Below are 20,701 nucleotides of genomic sequence, written 5' to 3'. Positions count from 1 at the left end.
GTCTGGGCTATGGATATCAGGAGCTGATTGTGCTGTCATCATTATATGGATTTCCATGTAATTTTTGATGCCGGCACATAGCACCTCACCGACTCCCAAGGGCAGAAATTACGTAGCTGGTTGTTTGTGTCCCAACCTGATGGTGCACAGGAACGGGCCATGTGCAGTATTGACACATGTGCGAACTGTGCATTAATCCAAAGTGACACATCAATTGTACACACTCACAATAATGATGAGCTATGACAGTGATTCAAGTGAGGGCAACGATTGAGATGGTCAAGTTTTGGTGACCATGGGAATGTTCTGAGAATGAGTTGCTAGGGATTTAGTACCATTTATGTCCGTGAGTTGAGAGGCATTGTCCCTTACTGGATGTACGTACAAGATGGGCCTCCCTGACATGTGGAGGCCTAGGTTAGGCTGTTACATGTTCAGGGCCGTGCCAACACGGTAGGTGGGGTAAGCACAGCAGGGGGCACCTACCTTCAAGGGTGCCGCTTCCGCTCACTTGCAAAATCTTTTACCTGAAGTTGTGATTCTCCATTCTCCTGTCTCCTCTGCCCTCCCCTTAAGCAGCGCAGCAGTATTCACTGAGGCAGGCAGGCTCTGCAAGTTGCTTGAAATAATACAATCAGTGCTATATATGCCTTTGGTGTAGGAAGAACTTATCAGTCAGGGTGAGCTTGAACAACATTCAAATTAAAGAGAACAGGTTTGGAGGGAGGTGTGCAAGTGAGACTGGGGAGAAATAAAAAATAAATAGTGTAATTGTTAAAATCTGTAAGTGGTTCAAAGTTTGTTTGTTTTTCTGAGCATCATGTACACTGAGAGGAAGGCATGACTGCAATGTTGTGTGCATAATTATCAGGTATTCTGGGATATCTACAGCTAAAAGCCATTTCATTGGCTGATGGTTTCAACAGTAGTTTGAAAGAGGAAGAGCTGGTAAGTGAAAATCTGATTGCTTTTTTTTTAAGTTTTAAAAGTATTTGCATTAAATCTAATTGCAGAATTCAGGTGCTGGGAGTCTGTACTTGGTTGTCATATGCTCAGATTTGTTTAAATTATATGCAAATTAGTCTGTTTTTGGGAGGTTCTCATTTGCATATTTATGGGTAAAAATTGATGGAAATGTTTACAGCCTTAATGTTAGGGCATGGCTCTGATCAAAACTGTTAAGTTTGATCCAAAAACTAAGGGTTTATCTAGTGTTTTTAACTAAACATTCCCATTAGAGTGTCTGTATATTAATCTGCATTCAAATAGAGCTCTCTGATTGGATGATCAGCTCCTGTTAGAAATCTGCCCGGGAACAGAGTGAAAGCAACTGGGTTTGGCCAAGAGAGACATGCAGCTGTGAGCTCCGTGTGTGTAAGAATTGAATGAGAGAATTGGTGTTTGATCTAAGTTGACTGAAATTATAAAAGAGTGCCTGATTATGTGTGTGTCTGGGGGGGGGGGGGGGGGGTGCCAACTGATAGTCTGCAGGGGGGCACCAGAGACCCTAGGTACGGCCCTGTACATGTTTCAGATGTCAGGGAGCACAAAGATGAAGATGTTTTGCTCCTTGTGTGGGGATACCATAGGGAAACGTTGCCACCCTCCACTATGTACAAACTTCAAACAGTACAACCTGGCCCTGATGTGAGCTACCTTGGCCAGTCAGCTGATGTGACCCCTGCAGTTGTTCATGTGCAGTGGATGCTGCGTTTTACCCACTCAATGAAGACCTATTAGGAAAAGTCGACAGAGCTACTCGATGGGGAGGGGCCAGCAGAGTTGCACTACTGGAAGGTGCAGAAGTGCACCGTGTGGTAGGCCTGCTCTATTGTGTGGCATTTACAGTACTTTACAATAGCAACTATTTTACAGCCTGTGAGAGGAGGCCTGGCCAGTGCTCATCGGCCTGCAATCACTGGTCATGACACGCTGTCTGATAGCCACCAGAGTGGGACGTGAGCCTCTACCGTCTAGTGATTTTTTGGCAGGACAGAGGGGCAAATGCTATACTAGCTGCATAGTCATTTGTACATTGTGAACAGCTGTTACTCATATAACTGTTACAATCACCTTTTAGCCCCCAATGGGGAGGGAACACCCGCCTTAGCCATGTGGCAATTCCATACACCCAGCCTATTGCAGGACACCTCTTTCCCCCAGCTTGGTGACAGAGTACCACACACAAACCCCGATGATCCAAACTCCGATGCTGCACGGATCTGTGCCAGAGTTTTACCGGCACAGCAGCAACATGATGTTACTCCCTCATGATCCAACCTAATAGTATGCAAATGATATGGGCACTATTAGGTTTCAGCATGAGGGATCAAAGCGGGTGGATGGTGCACAACTTTTGAACACATTTCCGGGACACAGGGCTGTCAGTGTCAGCCAGGCTGTCAAGTGTCAGCAGGGGCTGATACTGACAGCACCCCCCCCCCCCCCCCATCAGTAAAGCCCTAGGCCACCGGGGAAACATTCTGGGGGGAGGGCACGTTAGGCCCCCCCTATCATAGATCACATTGGATCCACATCAGCGGAGGGGGAGTGAGTACAGGGGTCCCACTGGATTACTTTTGCCATGTGTGGTCCAGGGGAATGGCCCTTACAGATGGGGGGGGGGGGGGGGGAAGGTCCAGGGTTCCACTGGATCACTGGAGCTGACACTGCAGCCCAGGCTGAACTGGCATAGGGTTAAGGCGGTAGATGTGCCTCTGATTGAGAGCATAGCTCTCTGCTCATGAAGGGGGGCCTGCGCTGGTGTCAGCGCATGGTTTTCATTAAACTGTTATTTAAGGAGGTCCTTTTACAAAGGCACAGGAGGGCTAACAAGCAGGTTGGGTGTGTCAAATTGGCACTACAGCCAGGCTAGCGCATGTACCTGGTGGTAATTCCAAATTTGCCCCACACCGAACCCCACAGTAGAATAATGTTCTATTTTCTACCACAGGGGGCATTCCCAGCAATAAACAGCAGCTGATGCACACTGCACGGTTACAGCACGGGTAGCACATGAGCCCTTATCACTATGCCAATGTGTGGCATTAAGGACTCAGGACGTACATAGACATGCACATGTTTTAATTTGGCCGCCAAACCAGCTTACCGCTCATTAAACAGGAAGTACCGACATGCTACAGTAGCAGGCCGGTTGTACTTCCCACCCCCAGTGTGCCGACATATCGAGCACTACAAAAATATATTTATCTTTTTAGCACCAGAGTGTACCCAGTGGTAATCGGCGCTGCCCGGTTATTGCAGGATTAGTGCAGGAGCCCTTACCACCATCTCAATAGGCATTGGTCAGGGCTTCCCCTGAATTGGCCGCACGGCAAGTGTTTACTTGACGTATGGTCATTTCCTGCAGTAAAGAAAGACCAACCCTTTTACCAGCTGTGGTAAAAGGGGGCCTCGGTGCACATGAAAACCATGCGCTGACACCAGCGCAGGCCCCCTTTTGCCGCAGCTTGGTAAAAGGGGCCCTGAGCTCTGTAGTATTCACTGTCACATACATCATTTGTCACACTAGAGCCCTCTGATCATTCTGCACAGGTAAATGCTGGTGCTAGTGTGTCACTAGTCACCTCTAATGCACGCATTTACCTTTGATAATCTCCATGACAGAGCATTATTTCCTTATTATTTTTCTTAGCGCACCTTAGTAAACATGCCCCTAATAGTTTCAATAGACTGAAAATTATTAGTCTCTGAATATTAGTTTCCATTACTTTACGCTCTGTTCTGTTACAGAATCTGGATGCCCAGATGCCATTTTAGAATATTATCCTACCAAACAGATTTTTTTTGCCTTTTAGTACCCTTTATAGATTTGTCCCCATGGTGGATGCTATTGTATGGATAAGTCCCCTATCTGTGAATTTCAGTGGCATTATCTGCACAGTGCTGCTGAAAATTCTTACAATGGACAAAACAGCGAAGACTGGTTTCTTCTGTTTTTTTTTTGAAAATTCTTACAAAACATTCAGGCACTATCAGGATATTTGAAATTCTGAACACAGCCTCACACTTAACTGTGTATCTTTAATGTAGAACACTCGCTCTGCTCAGAAACCTATAATTACTATTTTCAACCAACGATGGAGAAAAAAGCCAGGTTGCCGCCCAGCCAGCCCAACTCAGCGGGCTATAAGGCATAATGAGCTCAGCGTGCCATCATGTAGCTTTAAAAAAACTCTATCAAATTATACTCATTTCAGTATCAAATAGAAAGTTACTATCTCAATAAATAGTATTTTAATTTGCAGTCGTTTGTGTCTACCTTCTATAGATCAATGATAGTTTGTATGGTATGTATTTCCAACATTCAAATGTGGAGAACACTCCAGAAATCACTTAGCTCAATCCTTATGTTCCAGTGATCCGGACCCAATGGTGTCACCTGCTTCTAAACCTGCCAGGGAATCCCCGTTTCGCTATTGCTGCGTCAGGGTTTTTTTTACTCTGTTGTCCACAAAGTCTTTCCAAATATCATAAAATCGAATCTATATAATGCTGCATCCTAAGGAATGACTGTTCACTATCACTATCAATATCACTATCAGGATATTGCCAGGGCAGAGTGAGGGTGGAGCCTGAGCACTCTACTTAAGTCTACAGATATTCAGTGATATTTAGCCACTGTCTATATAGCTATGGAGTTTAACATAGTACAGCAACAAATCTGTCCTAAATTAAACTACTTAGCTACATGGAAAATGACTAAATATTGCTGTCATCCATAGAGCAGTGACATTCATAGCTTTACAGGTACATAAGTGTTGCCATACTGGGACAGACCGAAAGTCCATCAAGTCCAGTATCCTGCTTCCAACAGTGGCCAATCCAGGTCACAAATACCTGGCAAGATCCCCAAAAAGTACAAAACATTTTATACTGCTTATCCCAGAAATAGTGGATTTTCCCCATATCCATTTAATAATGGTCTATGGACTTTTCCTTTAGGAAGCCATCCAAACCTTTTTAAAACTCCGCTCAGCTAACTGCCTTTACCACTTTTTCTGGCAACGAATTCCAGAGTTTAATTTCACGTTGAGTGAAGAAAGATTTTCTCAGATTTGTTTTAAATTTACTACATTGTAGCTTCATCGCATGCCCCCTAGTCCTAGTATTTTTTGGAAAGCGTAAACAGACACTTCACATCTACCCGTTCAACTCCACTCATTATTTTATAGACCTCTATCATATCTCTCCTCAGCTGCCTTTTCTCCAAGCTGAAGAGCCCTAGCCGCTGTAGCCTTTCCTCATTGGGAAGTCATCCCATCCCCTTTATCATTTTCATCGCCCTTCTCTGCACCTTTTCTAATTCTACTATATCTTTTTTGAGATGCGGCGACCAGAATTGGAACACAATATTCGAGGTGCGGTCGCACCATGGAGTGATACAAAGGCATTATAACATCCTCATTTTTGTTTTTCATTCCTTTCCTAATAATACCTAACATTCTATTTGCTTTCTTAGCCGCAGCAGCACACTGAGCAGAAGGTTTCAACGTATCATCAACAACGACACCTAGATCCCTTTCTTGGTCCGTGACTCCTAACGTGGAACCTTGCATGGCGTAGCTATAATTCGGGTTCCTGTTTCCCACATGCATCACTTTGCACTTGCTCACATTAAATCTCACCTGCCATCAGTGGCGTTCCTAGGGGGGGGGGGGGGTGGTGGGTGCGGTCCACCCCGGGTGCACGCCGCTGGGGGGTGCCACATGCCTGTCGCGTTGCTCGTTCCATGCTCCCTCTGCCCCGGAACAGGTTACTTTTACTCCTCGGTCATCTAGCGGTCCAACTGATTCTTTTGCCGGCTTCCTGCTTTTAATATACCTAAAAATCTTTTTACTATGTGTTTTTGCCTACAACGCAATCTTTTTTTCGAAGTCCCTCTTAGCCTTCCTTATCAGCGCTTTGCATTTAACTTGACATTGCATATGCTGTATCTTATTATTTTCAGTTGGTTCCTTCTTCCAGTTTCTGAAGGATTGTTTTTTTAGCTCTACTAGCTTCCTTCACCTCACTTTTTAACCATGCGGGCTGTTGTTTGGTCTTCCTTTGTTAATATGCGGAATATATTTGGCTTGGCCTTCCAGGATGGTGTTTTTGAACAGCATCCACGCCTGATGTAAATTTTTGACCCTCGCAGTCGCTCCTCTAAGTTTTTTTTTCACCGTTCTTCTCATTTTATTATAGTCTCCTTTTTTAAAGTTAAATGCTAACGCATTTGATTTCCTATCCAGCTTATAATCGAAAGAGAAAAACGCCTCTACTCTATTGCGACCCAAATTGGGAGATGGGCGTCTTTCTCCCGTGGGTGCCCAAATCGGTATAATCGAAAGCCGATTTTGGGCGTTTCCAACTGCAATCCGTCGCGGAAATGGGTAAAGTTGACGGGGGCGTGTTGGAGGCGTGGTGAAGGCGGAACTGGGGCGTGGTTATCGGCCAAGGAGAGATGGGCGTCTTTAGCTGATAATCGAAAAAAAAAAGGCGTTTGTACGGCGATTTTGGGTCACTTTTTTGGACCCTTTTTTTTTTCACGAACAGGTCCCAAAAAAGTGCCCCAACTGACCAGATGACCACTGGAGGGAATCGGGGATGACCTCCACGGACTCCCCCAGTGGTCAGTAACCCCCTCCAACCAAAAAAACCCCACTTTAAAAACTTTTTTTTCCAGCCTCTATGTCAGCCTCAAGTGCTGTTCCCACCTCCATGACAGCAGAATGTGTTCTATCCTGTGACAGCCTTTCCTGGTTCTGATGTGGCTCTCAGGTGAGTGTGACACCTTTTCTGTTAAGGGCACTGCAGAGTCACATCAGCAATGCATTGTGGTGGGTGTAGGGTATTGGGCTCCGTGATTCCACTAGCTTGTGCCACATGCTCACGATGTTGGTAGTTGGTAGGCTCTACTCCCATGGTGCTTTTCCCCCTGCTAACTGGGTCAGAATGTGCCCTGTTTTACTTCCGTTAGTCCATGAGGTAGTGGCCATTTTTGTAAGCCAGTTTTAGATCCCTTTCACGTGTTAGCCACGTTACAGAACTTAGTTCTTACCTTGAATGTACAGCATTCTGCCAGCTCTGACCTACTGCTAATCTCTGTACCACTCTTTGCCAGTGGGGCACAACATCTGATCTGCAGTTAACTGTGAGTAAGCGTGCTTATTCCAATAAAGGACGTTTTCGGAGAGATTAGTCTTCAGGTGTCAACTGGTGTGCCAATGTTATATAGCAGCAACAAGTACTAGAGGCCTGCGTGTATGCACGTCCCTGGAGCACTTTTAGTGGGTACCGCAGTGCACTTCAGCCAGGTGGATCCGGCCCATCCCCCCTACCTGTAACACTTGTGCTGGTAAATGGGAGGTCTCCAAAACCCACTGTACCCACATGTAGGTGCCCCCTTCACCCCTAAGAACTATGGTAGTGTTGTACATTTGTGGGTAGTGGGTTTTGGGGGAGGGGGGTTGGGTGCTCAGCACCCGTGGTAAGGGAGCTATGCATGTGGGAGTGTTGTCTGAAGTCCACCCGCACTGACCTCTAGGGTGCCCAGTTGGTGTCCTGGCATGTCAGGGGGGCGAGTGTACTATGAATCGTGGCCCCTCCCATGACCAAATGGCTCGAATTAGGACGTTTTTGAGCTGGGCGTTTTTAGTTTCCATTATCGCTAAAAAAAACAAACACCCAGCTGAAAAACGTCCATTTTTTTCGAAAATACAGGCTGTCCCGCCTCTTCACGTACCCGTTTTCGGACATTGACGCCCATGGAGATAGGCGTTCGCATTCGATTATGCCCCTCCACGTATACTTACTTCAATTCTAATATCAAATCCGATCATATTATGATCACTGTTATCAAGCGGCCCCAGCACCATTACCTCCTGCACCAGATCATGCGCTCCACTAAGGACTAGGTCTAGAATTTTTCCTTTTCTCGTCGGCTCCTTTACCAGCTGCTCCATTGTCCTAATATCTCATACAAATATAAAGTTGCCAGTGTATCTTTATTAAATAGGCTAAAAATAAGTGCTTATTTGACCTTCATGCATAGGCAGTCTGCTATTAAAAAACTCTAAGTGGGTCTTTTCTTTCCCCCAGATATTCAAAACTATTTAACCGGCCAGGAACAGCTGCTGGCTTGGTTCAGTAGCGTTTAAGCACCAAACCATGGATATTCAGCAGGAGATAACCTATTATCTCCCATTGAATCTCCAAGAGGGGCATGATCTATTTTGGCGGCGACGCAACAGCTGGCCGTAACCGTATTATTGAAAAAGATGGCCGACCAACTTTTCTTTCGATAATACGGTTTGGCCCGGCCAAATGCCAGAGTTCGCTGGGTTTGAGATCGCCGGTTTTGTTTTTCAGCAGTAATGTAAAAAAATGCCGGCGATCTGAAACCCGGCGAAATCCAAGGCATTTGGTAATGGGAGGAGCCAGCATTTGTAGTGCACTGGTCCCCCTGACATGCCAGGACACCAACCGGGCACCCTAGGGGGCACTTCTAAAAATTAACAAAAAAATACACAACTAGCTCCCAGGTGCATAGCTCCCTTACCTTGGGTGCTGAACCCCCCAAATCCCCCCCAAACCCACTCCCCACAACTCTACACCATTACCATAGCCCTTATGGGTGAAGGGGGGCATCTACATGTGGGTACAGTGGGTTTTGGGGGGGTTGGAGGGCTCAACACTTAGCACCACAAGTGTAACAGGTGGGAGGGGGATGGACCTGGGTCTGCCTGTCTGAAGTGCACTGCACCCATTAAAAACTGCTCCAGGGACTTGCATGCTGCTGTCAGGGAGCTGGGTATGACATTTGAGGCTGGCAAAAAAGGTTTTTATTTTTATTATTTTAGTGTGGGACGGGGTTGGTGACCACTGGGGAAGTATGGGAAGGTCATCCCCCATTCCCTCCGATGGTCATCTGGTGAGTTGGGGCACCTTTTTGAGGCTTGGTCGTTAAAATAAAAGGACCAAGTAAACCCGGCGAAATACTGATTAACGCTGCTTTTATTTTTTCCATTATCCGTAAAAGCCGGCCATCTGGTAGCCACGCCCATGCCCACCCATGTCCCGCCTTCGCTACGCCACCGACATGCCCCCTTGAACTTTCGCCGGCTCGGTGACGGGAAAGCGGCAATGGTGTCAAAAAAGCAGCTTTCGATTATACGGATTTCGCCTCTTTTGAGAGATCGCCGGCCATCTCCCGATTTATGTCGGAAGATGCCCGGCGATCACTTTCGAAAATAAGCCTGCAAGTTAACAGCTAGCCGCTAACTGGCTATATTGCGTGACATAGCCTGTTAGGCATGGATATTCAGCGCTTACATAGTAACATAGTAGATGACGGCAGAAAAAGACCTGCATGGTCCATCCAGTCTGCCCAACAAGATAATTTCACGTGTGCTACTTTTTGTGTATACCTTACCTTGATTTCTATCAGCCATTGTCAGGGCACAGACCGTATAAGTCTGCCCAGCACTAGCCCCGCCTCCCAACCACCAGCCCCGCCTCCCACCACCGGCTCTGCCTCCCAATCTTGGCTAAGCTTCTGGGGATCCCTTTCTTCCGAGCAGGATTCCTTTATGTTTATCCCACGCATGTTTGAATTCCATTACCGTTTTCATCTCCACCACCTCCTGCGGGAGGGCATTCCAAGCATCCACCACTCTCTCCGTGAATAAATACTTCCTGACATTTTTCTTGAGTCTGCCCCCCTTCAGTCTCATTTCATGTCCTCTAGTTCTACTGCCTTCCCATCTCCGGAAAAGGTTCGTTTGTGGATTAATACCTTTCAAATATTTGAACGTCTGTATCATATCACCCCTGTTTCTCCTTTCCTCCAGGGTATACATGTTCAGGTCAGCAAGTCTCTCCTCATACGTTTTGTAATGCAAATCCCATACCATTTTTGCAGCTTTTCTTTGCACTGCTTCTATTTTTTTAAACATCCTTCGCAAGATACGGCCTCCAAAACTGAACACAATACTCCAGGTGGGGCCTCACCAACATCTTATACAGGGGTATTAAAACCTCTTTTCTTCTGCTGGTCACACCTCTCTCTATACAGCCTAGCAACCCTCTAGCTACGGCTTAACCGGCTATGTTGAGCAGTCAACAAAGGCTGCATAAATAGCAGGCCTATCTTTGACCGCTAAAAGTTTAGCCAGTTAGTGCTGAATATCGGCATAGCCAATTACCTTTTTGGTGGTTAAAATAAACTCGGATACCACCTGACGTTGACTCTCCAGATTTAACACGACACTGAATCTCCAGGTTTAACACTGGTGATGGACAGCAAATGTGCTGTCTGCCTCTGGCTGAGTATCAGGCCTTTTATGTTTAAGTAATTTGTATTAGGTAGAGCAGAAACAACCAAAACAACAATACATTGTATGATATCTTCAACATAATTATCTGTGCTATTTTCCCTTCAGCCACCTTTCCCTCCTTTGAACCAGTTTTGTTTTGTTTTTTTTGTGTGCTGTTTCACATTTTGGGGATTTCCCCACAAAAAGGAGAATTTCATATTGAAATCTTTTTTTAAAAAATTAAAGAACAGTATGCTTAACAATCAAACCTCATAGCATAGCAAACAACTGCAGTCACAAAACAACAGCATGAAAATTTCCACCAGAGTTTCAACAAAGAGGAATAAGGACTGGCAGTTATCCAAAGCTGGTACAGTGCTGTAACATTTATTTTTGAACATCAGAGCATCTATTGATATTGTCCTCCAGTCATCCCACCCTGAAATTTCCCTCCCTCCACCCCCATCCAAACACACCAATGACTGTGGACGCACTAGTAAATACATTTGGTTACATATTCAAGATTCTGCTTCATGCAGCACGAATCAATGGTAGACCAGAAGAGCTTCCATCATCTTTAGAAAAGTCGGCCTTTCGAAGAATCCAAAGCATGAATTCCCACACACTCCAGAAAGGGGAATTTTATTAAAAAGCACACAGCCTGTGTACTTTTTTGCAATGAATTTTCGGTATTTTACAAGTCAGACCAGTGGCGTAGCCAAGGGTGGGCTGGGGTGGGCCCAGGCCCACCCACTTTAGGTTCAGGCCCACCAAGTAGCAGCACACCTATAATGTGGCTGGCAGGGACCCCAAGCCCCACCAGCCAAAAACTCCCAACAACTTTTTGCTGCCGGTGAAAATCTGGTATTTAAAAGGTATATGGGGGAGAGGGGATGTTTGAAAGACCATATGGCATGCAGGCGAGAGCGAGAGAATCCAAATCACTTGTAGGACAAGGTGGAGTGCTGCCCACCCACCTTGGGTCCAGGCCCACCCAAACTTGGGTGTCTAGCTACGCCCCTGAGTCAGACAGTGAAGGCATTGGGGTCTGCCACTCAACATGATCGAATCCTGGTTTCAGACTGAAGGAACTGGAAGGGTGGTGCCCACAAGTCTCTTGCTGGACAATTGTATTGACCTGTTCCTGAACCCAGGAACCACCTGTTCATGCCACTGTTGTGAAGCAGATAAAATATTTGCTGTAAAAGGTTTCCTCTTGCCGTGTATTCTTGTATCTCTTTTTTTAAGCCCATCTGGCTCATTGTCTGCCAAATACCTCTGTAGGGTAGGGCAAAGTAGTTTCTGACGTTAACTTATGGCTGAGTTAGACATAGTCCCGTCATTGCAGGATGTAGCAGGAAATCTCATTAAATTTATCAGATTGTGACAGAGCATATATTAGTAGAGGGAGGGGTATTCACTGCACTGGTGGTCACGTATGCACACAGAGTGTGGTGCCAGCTTAATGCAACCTAGCGTCTTTCAGGGCTTGGAGCTCTCACGCTTGAACTTAAAGGAAAGCAGGGGTGGAGGTGGAGTACTTTGATCAGTCCTGTAAAAGCAATGAAGAGTACAGTTCAGGATGAAGTTGTCATAACAGGGCCAAATGTACCCCCTGCCTCTCCCTTAAGGAATCAGCAGAGGGTAAGGTAAGGGAACAGACAGAGAGGGTAGACTGTTAGGAGGCATCACACATTCTGCTAAGGAAATTAAGAAAACTTTGCAGTTCCTCCTCAGAGAGTTCAAAAGAAAGGTTGAAACCTCTTCAAAGAAAACACTGTGCTGTTTTTAGCATGAAGGGACAGAGTTTCTCTGGGCCTGGAGACAGCCAAAGAGGGGTTTGTCCTGATTTGTGTGCACAGGTCCCAGCCTCTGTGATGTTGTTTGCTGGTGCTGGGCAGTGCATCTGTTGTTAAGACAAAAACTGAGCCCCAAGGTGTTGCCCAGGGGACGTCACTGATGATTTCATCACACTACTACTATTACGTTAAACATTTGTATAGCATCACAAGGTTTACACAGCAATATACAGATACAAATAAGAGCTAAGAAATGACAGAACTTCTTTATTGGATCAGAGAAAGTTAGGACTCTGTTTTATGTGGTCCAATTTGCCTGCTTTACTTAGGTGGTTAAGTACTAAATATTGACACATCACCACATGTCTACTTGCCCCAGACTGCCCACAAAATATCTGGCTTTGAGTTTCACAATGGTATTAACTGGTTAAGTGCCACTGAATATCAGTGGATACCCCCGAGCAAATGATTTAACCAGCGAGGAGACTCTCCTGGCCACTTAAATCACTTTGGATATCAACCGGATACTTTGTTATTGATAAGAGATAGTTGATATGGATATAAGCCATGTTTGCTGATCCTACTGGCAGTGCTGCATACACCTGCAGGGCGGCACTAATGAGGTGCACATCATGACAAAAATCAGTTATAGAGAACACCTTTGGAGCACTGAAAAGCTGTTTCTTCTGTTTAGCTCTTTTAAAAGGAACATTGCAGAGAGGCATAGCCAGGTTTTGACATCAGGGGGAGCAGACTTTTATAAAATAGGCACCGGTTGGTGTCAGCTAGACAGCAGTGCCTGTGTTGTTCTCAGGAACAGTGGCTGTGGCGGGCAATGACTGTCTCTTTTGCATCCTGCCTACAAGGAAACAGGAAGTTACATCAGGAGACAGGACGCAGAAGCAGAAGCGAAGTTAGGTGGGGTGCAGGGGGATCGGTCGCTTCCCCAAACAGCTGTTTTGAAAAAATGGCGCCTATGCGCCCCGTGCTAATAAATATTTGTGTCTGCTCCTTCCCATCTGATTCTTAATCTTTTCCAGTCTCTTCTGCCCGTCTCTCCCATCTGCGTGGTCAGTTTTTACTTCCCTGAAGCCTTCTCCCTCCTGCACAGCACCGGCGATTCACAGTCAGCCTTCTGCCAGCATCAGGGCCTCTCCTCAGGCACGTCCAGTGTTGCCAGGTGGAAAATTTTTTTCCCACCCAATCCAGCACAAAACCCGCCCAAAACCCGCCCAAACTCAAACCCCGCCCCTGACACCCCCACCCCCGCGTCATCACCCCCGCCCCCGCCGTCACCGGCCCCGCCTCCCACGTCATCGGCCCCGCCTCCCACATCATCGGCCCGCCCAAAAACGTCACTAACCCCGCCCCCCGCGGCCGAAAAAGCCACCCAAAAAACCGCCCGGAAGCCCAAAAAACAGCCCAAAAAACCGCAACCCGCCGCGGGCAAAAATTTCCTGCGGCGGGTCGCGGAAAACCGCCCAATTGGGCGGTAAAACCGCCCACCTGGCAACACTGGGCACGTCCCACCTCTGCGGAAAACAGGAAGTTGCAATAGAGTAGGCGGGACGCGCCTGAGGAGAGGCCCTGATGCTGGCAGAAGGCTGACTGTGAATCGCCGGTGCTGCGCAGGAGAGAGGAGGCTTCAGGGAAGTAAAAAGTGACCACGCAGACGGGAGAGACGGGCAGAAGAGAAGGTGAAAGATGTAATGTGGGGGGGAGGGGGGCTGGACTCCCGCGTATGCTTTCATTTAGTTTTTACTGCTACCGTGCTGCTCTTCCGCCGAACTTGAAACATGTTAATGAAGATCGGGAGAGAAAGGGGAAGAGACAAAAGGGGATGACGCTGAATGTTGGGATGAAGAGAGAGACAAAAGGGATTCAGAAATGAGGTGATGCTTGATGAGAGAGTGATGGGGGGGGGGGGGGGGAGAAACACAGACTGCACCATGGTGGATGGGATAGCAGAGAAAAAGGGGAGAGTAAAGGTAGAGAGAGAGAGAGATGGGTGATACTTGATTGGGGGGGGGGGGCAGAGACTTCACCATGCTGGATGAGGTACCAGAGAGATAGATAGAAATACTGGATGAGAAGAAGAGAGATAATGATGCTGGGGGGTGGGGTAGAGAGAGACAGGATAATGATGGAAGCGGAGATGGGATGATGCTGGATGAGGAGGAAGATTAAGAGATGATGCTGGATGGGGAATGAGATGGGGGATGAAAGGGAGACAATGATGCTGGGTGCGGGGCAGGAAGAGAGACAGACAGGGTGATGATATGGGGGAGGAGAGAGGGGGTGATTTTGGATAGGAAGTGATTTTGGATAGGGAGGAAGAGGGTGAGATGTTGGATGGGGGAAGAGAGAGAGAGAGACAGGGAGATGGTGGATAGGATCAGAGATAGATGAGGTGAAGCTGAATTGGGTGGGAGAGAGGGCAATGATAGATAGGGGAAGAGAGACAGATCACAATGCTGGATGGGGGAGAAGAGAAAAAGACACTAATGCTGAATGGGGGAGCAGAGAGAGATATGGGACAATTCTGGATAACAGGGAAGAGAGAAAGATGGGGCAATGCTGAATATGGAGAAGTGAGAGAAAGAAAGAGATGGGATTATGCTGGTTGGCAAGGGGAGAAAAAAGAGAGTGGAGATGCTGCATTTAGGTGGGGAAGAGAAAGAGATACTAAGAGGAGATGCTGCATAGTGGAGGAGGGAGAAGGGGAGAAAAAGAAATAGAGGAAATGTTATATGACAGGGGGAAAGAGGAAAGAGTTAACAAAAGACTGGGGAATAAGAGAAAGGGGAATAGATGGGCTTGAGTGAGGGAAACATGGAAAAATGTAGGTAGATTCAGTGAAAAAAGGGAGCTTAAAGACTGGATAGTAAGAATAAATAAAATCTAAATGGACAGAAATGCAGAAAAAATAGAAGAAAGCTAAAAGATGAGTGTCAAGACATGAATATACTGGAGGAAGTGTAGAAGAAAGGAGAGAGAAAAAAAAGGAGAAATGGACAGAAAACCCTGGGAAGAGAGTTAACAGAAGACTGAAGAAGCAGAAACCAGAGAAACTAAATGGCCAGACAAAGGTAGAAAAAGAATTTTATTTGTAATTCTGAATAAATTAGTGTGGTAGCCACATTAGGGCTTCTCTTACAAAGCTGTGCAAGCGATTCATGCGTGGCAAATGAGAGGAAGTCCATTGGAATTGAATGGGCTTCCTCTCATTTGCTGCACCGGGAAATCGCTAGTGTGGTTTAGTAAAAGAGGCCCTTAGTCAACTCCAAAAGTTAATAAAAATAAAAAATTTAAAAAAATGGAAAATTAGGTGATACTTTTTATTGGACCAACTTAATATATTTTTTGACCAGCTTTCAGAGGCCAAAACCACCTTCCTCAGGTCAGGACAGTATACCATAAAAGCATTATACCACCCTGGCCTGAGAAAAGAAGTTTTGATCTTTAAAATCTAATTTAAAAAAAACATGTTAAGTTAGTGCAATGAAAATATATCACCTTATGTTCTGTTTTTTTATTTATTTATTTGTATTTGTTAATTTCTAATGTAGTGATTGGAATATATCAGTTTTTGAAATTTGCAGCTGCAATCTTTGTTTAGCACATCACTGTTTCTATATTTCTGGTGTTGCAATGTATTCAATGTCTGGTTTCTTGGAGGTTCAGATTAATATTTATCTATATATTTATATTTTTAGGTTATGGTTACTTATTCTGTATATGATGAGGGTCTGTACGTTCTGTGTGTGTGAAGCAGGCTAGGTATTCTGTTAAGCACTGAATGTCTGTGTAGGATCAGTCTGTATTAATCTGGCTTGTTAATCTTTTTCAATAGGTATATTGATGTTCTAGTGCCCACTACAATATTTATGTTGCTGAGTTTTCCTAGGTAGACCCTTGTTGTGAGATTCCTAGATGTTAGTGGTGCTATTATAGTAGAGTTGCTCTACTGTTCCCGAATGACTTTTATAGGTTTTTATATTACTTCACAATATGCCTGGTATTGGATGTTGCGTTTGTATTTAGCTCATACCTCTCATAGTAGTAGCTGAAGGTGAGATGCATTCATGTACAACAGGTATTTTCCTGTCCCTAGAGGTTTACAGTCTAAGTTTGTACAGGAGGCAATGCAGAGTTAAATAACTTGCCCAAGCTCTCAAGGAGCAGCAGTGGGATGTGATCCCTAGCTTCCCTGGTTCTCAGTCCAGTTCTCTAACCCATTAAATAACAGTTAATACTACTACTACTAATAGCATTTATATAGCGCTACCAGACGCACGCAGCACTGAACACCTGACATAGAGAGACAGTCCCTGCTCAAAGAACTTACAATCTAGATAAAACAGACAGACAAGACATTACGGGCAAGGGAAATACAGGGTAAAGAGGAACAGGGGAGGAAGAGGGCAAATGAGTAGCGGTTAGGAGCCAAAGGCAGTAGTGAAAAGGTAGAGATGGAGCTAGATGTATGGGTTCGGGAAGACGGTTCCAGGCATAAGGTGCGTCAAGATAAAAGGAACGAAGTCTGGAGTTAGCCGTGGAGGACAACAAGAGTGATTTGTTCAGAGAGCGGAGTTCACGGGGAGGAGTGTAGGGAGAGATGAGAGAGGAGAGGTAATGAGGGGTCATAGAGTGGATGCATTTAAAGGTCAGTAAGAGGAGTTTGAACTGTATACGGAAGCGGACAGGGAGCCAGTGAAGTGACTTGAGGAGTGGGCTAGTGTGGGCATAACGATTCTGGCGGAAAATAAGTCGAGCTGCAGAATTCTGGACAGATTGGAGAGGAGAAAGATGATTGAGTGGAAGACCAGTGAGAAGTAAATTGCAATAGTCCAAGTGAGAAGTAACAAGGGTGTGAATAAGGGTTTTGGTGGCGTGTTCAGAAAGGAAGGGGCGAATTGTGCTAATGTTGAAGATAAAAAAGCAACAGGTTTTGGCAATTTGTTGAATATGAGCAGAGAAGGAGAGAGAGAGGAGTCGAAGATGACTCCAAGGTTACGAGCCGAGGAGACAGGGAGGATACAGATAATACTTTTCCAAACATGTTTGGTAACTGTATAGTAAACTAAAGACCAGAAGATCTAAAGCCTATTGGCCATTTGGCAACTTACTAAAAAATTTGATAGGCTATTTTATGGTTGCCAGTAACCACAGAATTTCTGTTACAGTGCTGCTGAATTGCACTGTTCACATAGCCAACAGGAAGATGCTGGACTGGGAGCTAGGACTGACTAGGAGTCCAGTGTTAAAGTACCTGCATATATTTCCAGAATACTGCAAATACTGTTCTGTTTAATAATTTCCATTATTGTGGTACATTATTTGGATGTTTTTGGCACATAATTCTCTGGAGTGTATTCAGTATGCATAATACCATCAGTAATAGAGATACTAGGGGGAAATAGATGGTGCATATGCACCAGAGATACAGCAAAGGGCTCCTTCACTGCTGTGTTCAAAAGTACCCCTACTATCCCTTTACTGCTTAAGTGGGTATTGCCCCCACCCTAGGGATTTTAACTAGCCCCACCCCAACCGCACCCTAGCCTCCCAAAACAGCTGAGTCACTGACTGCATATGCCTATGAGGATTTTAACCCTCCCCTCTCTCCCAGTCCTTCATTTTAATCCAATCAGTTAATGTAGGTCCCATACCGAGGGCACTCAATTTATTTATCAGTCGCCTGTGTGGAACCACATCAAAGGCTTTGCTGAAATCCAAGTATACCACATCAAGTGCCCCTCCCACATCCAAATGTTTGGCCACCCAGTCGAAGAAGACAGTCAGATTCATCTGACATGACCTGCCACTAGTGAAGCCATGCTGCCTTGGGTCCCGCATTCCATGTCCTCCTCTTTAGAAGCGTTTCCATTAGCTTACTCACCACTGAGGTCAGACTGACAGGTCTGTAATTCCCAAACTACTCCTTACTTCCACTATTGTGCAAAGGAACCACATCCGCCCTTCTCCAGTCCACCGGGAGCACTCCAGTTTCTAAGGAAGCATTGAAGAGGTCCGTCAGCGGAGCCGACAGAACTTCTCCGAGTTCCTTAAGCACCCTCGGGTGTATTCCATTAGGCCCCATCTGTCTACTTTTAGTTTGGCAAGCTCCTCACGATCACAGTCCTCCATAAACGGGTCTTGGTCTACCATACATCCATCCCCTTTAGCCTTTGTTTTCTGCAGCCCTACCCCTGGTCTTTCATTCATGAACACAGAGCTAAAATAATCGTTAAGCAGTTCAGCTTTATCCTTATCATCTTCCACATATTTCTCTCCCTCAGCTTTGAGCCTCACAATGCTATAATAGAGTACCAGAGAGGCCTTCTTTTCCTCTTACTTATATGTAATTTTCTAACATAAAGGTTAGTTGCCTTTAATATAGCTCCTTTCAGTCTTGTCTATTGCTGTTCTACATCCTTCAGCTGTTCCCATCCCGCTAACTGTTCCTTGAGAAATTCCCCCATCTCGGCAAAGTTAGTTCCTTTGAAATCCAGGACCTTCAATTTCAAATGAGCCCTCTCTTCTGTTTTAATATTGAACCATACCATAAGATGATCACTAGATGCCAAATGGTCTGCCACCTTGACGTCAGAAACGTACTCTGGCGAAAGCACCAGACCCCTCCGAGAAAAACTGCACTGGCTCCCAATCAAAGAACATATTACTTTCAAAATCTGCACCCTGGTGTTATGATTGGGGTCTGAACCCCTCTCAAACTTACCTCTTTCCTGGGGGTCAGCTTCTTAGCTGGCTTCTGTTTCTTTTCTCTGTCCTTTCTGAGCTGGCTCTGTCTCTCTGTGCTGGCAGCTTCCAGCAGCATGGCTCTAATTGTTTCACTACACTGCACCTGTGGGTATGTTGCCTGAGTTGCTCTACCTCTCTTTGGGTGTACTGGCTTCAAGTGTTTCACAGTTTTGCATTGGTGTGGGTTGGGCCTCTCTGGGTCAGTGTGCTTTTGCCTAGGTCTAGGGAGTGTGACATCATCAGGGAGGGCCTTGATAAGGAAGTGGTCTTGTTTCCTTCAGGGCCTTTGCAACAGTTGTGTTTGCTTTAGGTAGGGTGGTGCAGTGTGCACTTCTGACATTGTGTCTAGGGTCCCTGCTTGCTTTTGCTAAGGTCCAGGTTAGTGTTAGTGCAGTGTGCACTGGTGTCTATGTGTTTAGCTTTCCTGCTTTTCCCTTTGGTTCCCCTGTTTTTCCCTCTTGGTTTTGGAAGCATTGCTATGTGTAGGGCTTTGGAAGCTCTGTTGCTATTAGAAGTACTCCTGGGTTTGGTGTTGTTAGGAACACTGCAGAGTTTACTGTTAGAAGTACTTCTGGGGTTTGTGCTATTGGGAGCATTGCAGTCTTTGCTGTTGGTGTTTGGTGATTTAGAATCACTTTTGGCTTATGTGTTAGCTTCCCTCCTTGTGGCTCCCCTGTCTTCCCTTTTAGTGCTAGGAGCTCTTCTGGTTGCTTGCCAGAGTAGTGAGGCAGTGAGCTTAGGAAGCACCTTGTTAGTTGTATCTAGCTTGCTAGAGCAGTGCTTAGGTAGCTGGTTTAGTTTTGTGTTTAGCTTATTAGTGTAAAGCTCTGCTTGTAGCTTGGTGCTTAGTAGCACCTGTGTTAGCTTTGTATTTAGTACCCTGCTCTGTTAGTTTAGGGCTTAGGAAGTCCCTTTCTTGAGCAGGGCTTAGGAGCTCCTGTTTAGTGCAGGGCTTAGGAGCTCCTGTTTAGTATAGGGCTTAGGAAGTCCTTTTGTCAGTTTACTGTTAGGAACACTCCTGCTAGTTTAGGGTTAGGAGCACTTCTGTTTCCAGTCCTGGTCCCTATGTCACCCGGTATCCAGTAAGTCCTGTCGGCTACTCGAACCCAGAAGCTCAACTCCTGGGGGGCTTAGTAGCTAAGCACAGGTGAAGCTGTGCGGACCAGTCCAGCGTGCTCCAGTCCTGTGTTCCAGTCCTGTGTCCTCCAGTCCGGGGGACCAGTCCAGTGTGCTCCAGTCCGGTGTGTGTTCCAGTCTGGTGAGCTCCAGTCCAGTGTGTTCCGGTCCGGTGTGTGTTCCAGTCCGGGGGATTGCAGTCCAGTGTTCCAGTCCTGTGTCCTCCAGTCCGGGGGATTCCAGTCCAGGTGTTCCGGTTCGCTGGGCAGTGCCTGCAGTCCCTGCCGGTGTGCTTACCCAGTGTTGGTTGGTGGGTTTTGCCTGCTGCTGTCGCTCCTCGTCAGCAGCCCAAGGGCTCACGTTTGCTCCAGAGCCCGGCCCCGCGGGCTCTGAACCTGAGAACCTGACAGATTGCAAAGGCCATGAGCCCGGCAAGAACCCCCGCCCAGCTGACCCAGCTGGGGTCCAGCTCCATCGTTGTTCTTGATCCTTCTATGACTCTTCGTCAGTATCGTGGGAAACTTTTGTCTCATCCTGTTTTGAAGAAGACCCCTGAAGCGGCAGCTGAGAGAAAACGTGTCCGGTGGCTTGGAATCACTGAAAACCCAGTTTCAGATATGGACCCTTTTATCACGCTCGCTGAGTATCGCCGCAGCCTTGTCTTGAATCCAGCTTTGTGGGATACTCCTGAAGCGGTCGCTG

Source organism: Microcaecilia unicolor, chromosome 8 (genome assembly GCF_901765095.1).
Source record: "Microcaecilia unicolor chromosome 8, aMicUni1.1, whole genome shotgun sequence".
Classification (NCBI taxonomy): domain Eukaryota; kingdom Metazoa; phylum Chordata; class Amphibia; order Gymnophiona; family Siphonopidae; genus Microcaecilia; species Microcaecilia unicolor.
The sequence above is the reverse complement of the archived record's forward strand: the minus strand, read 5'-3'. Positions refer to the sequence as shown.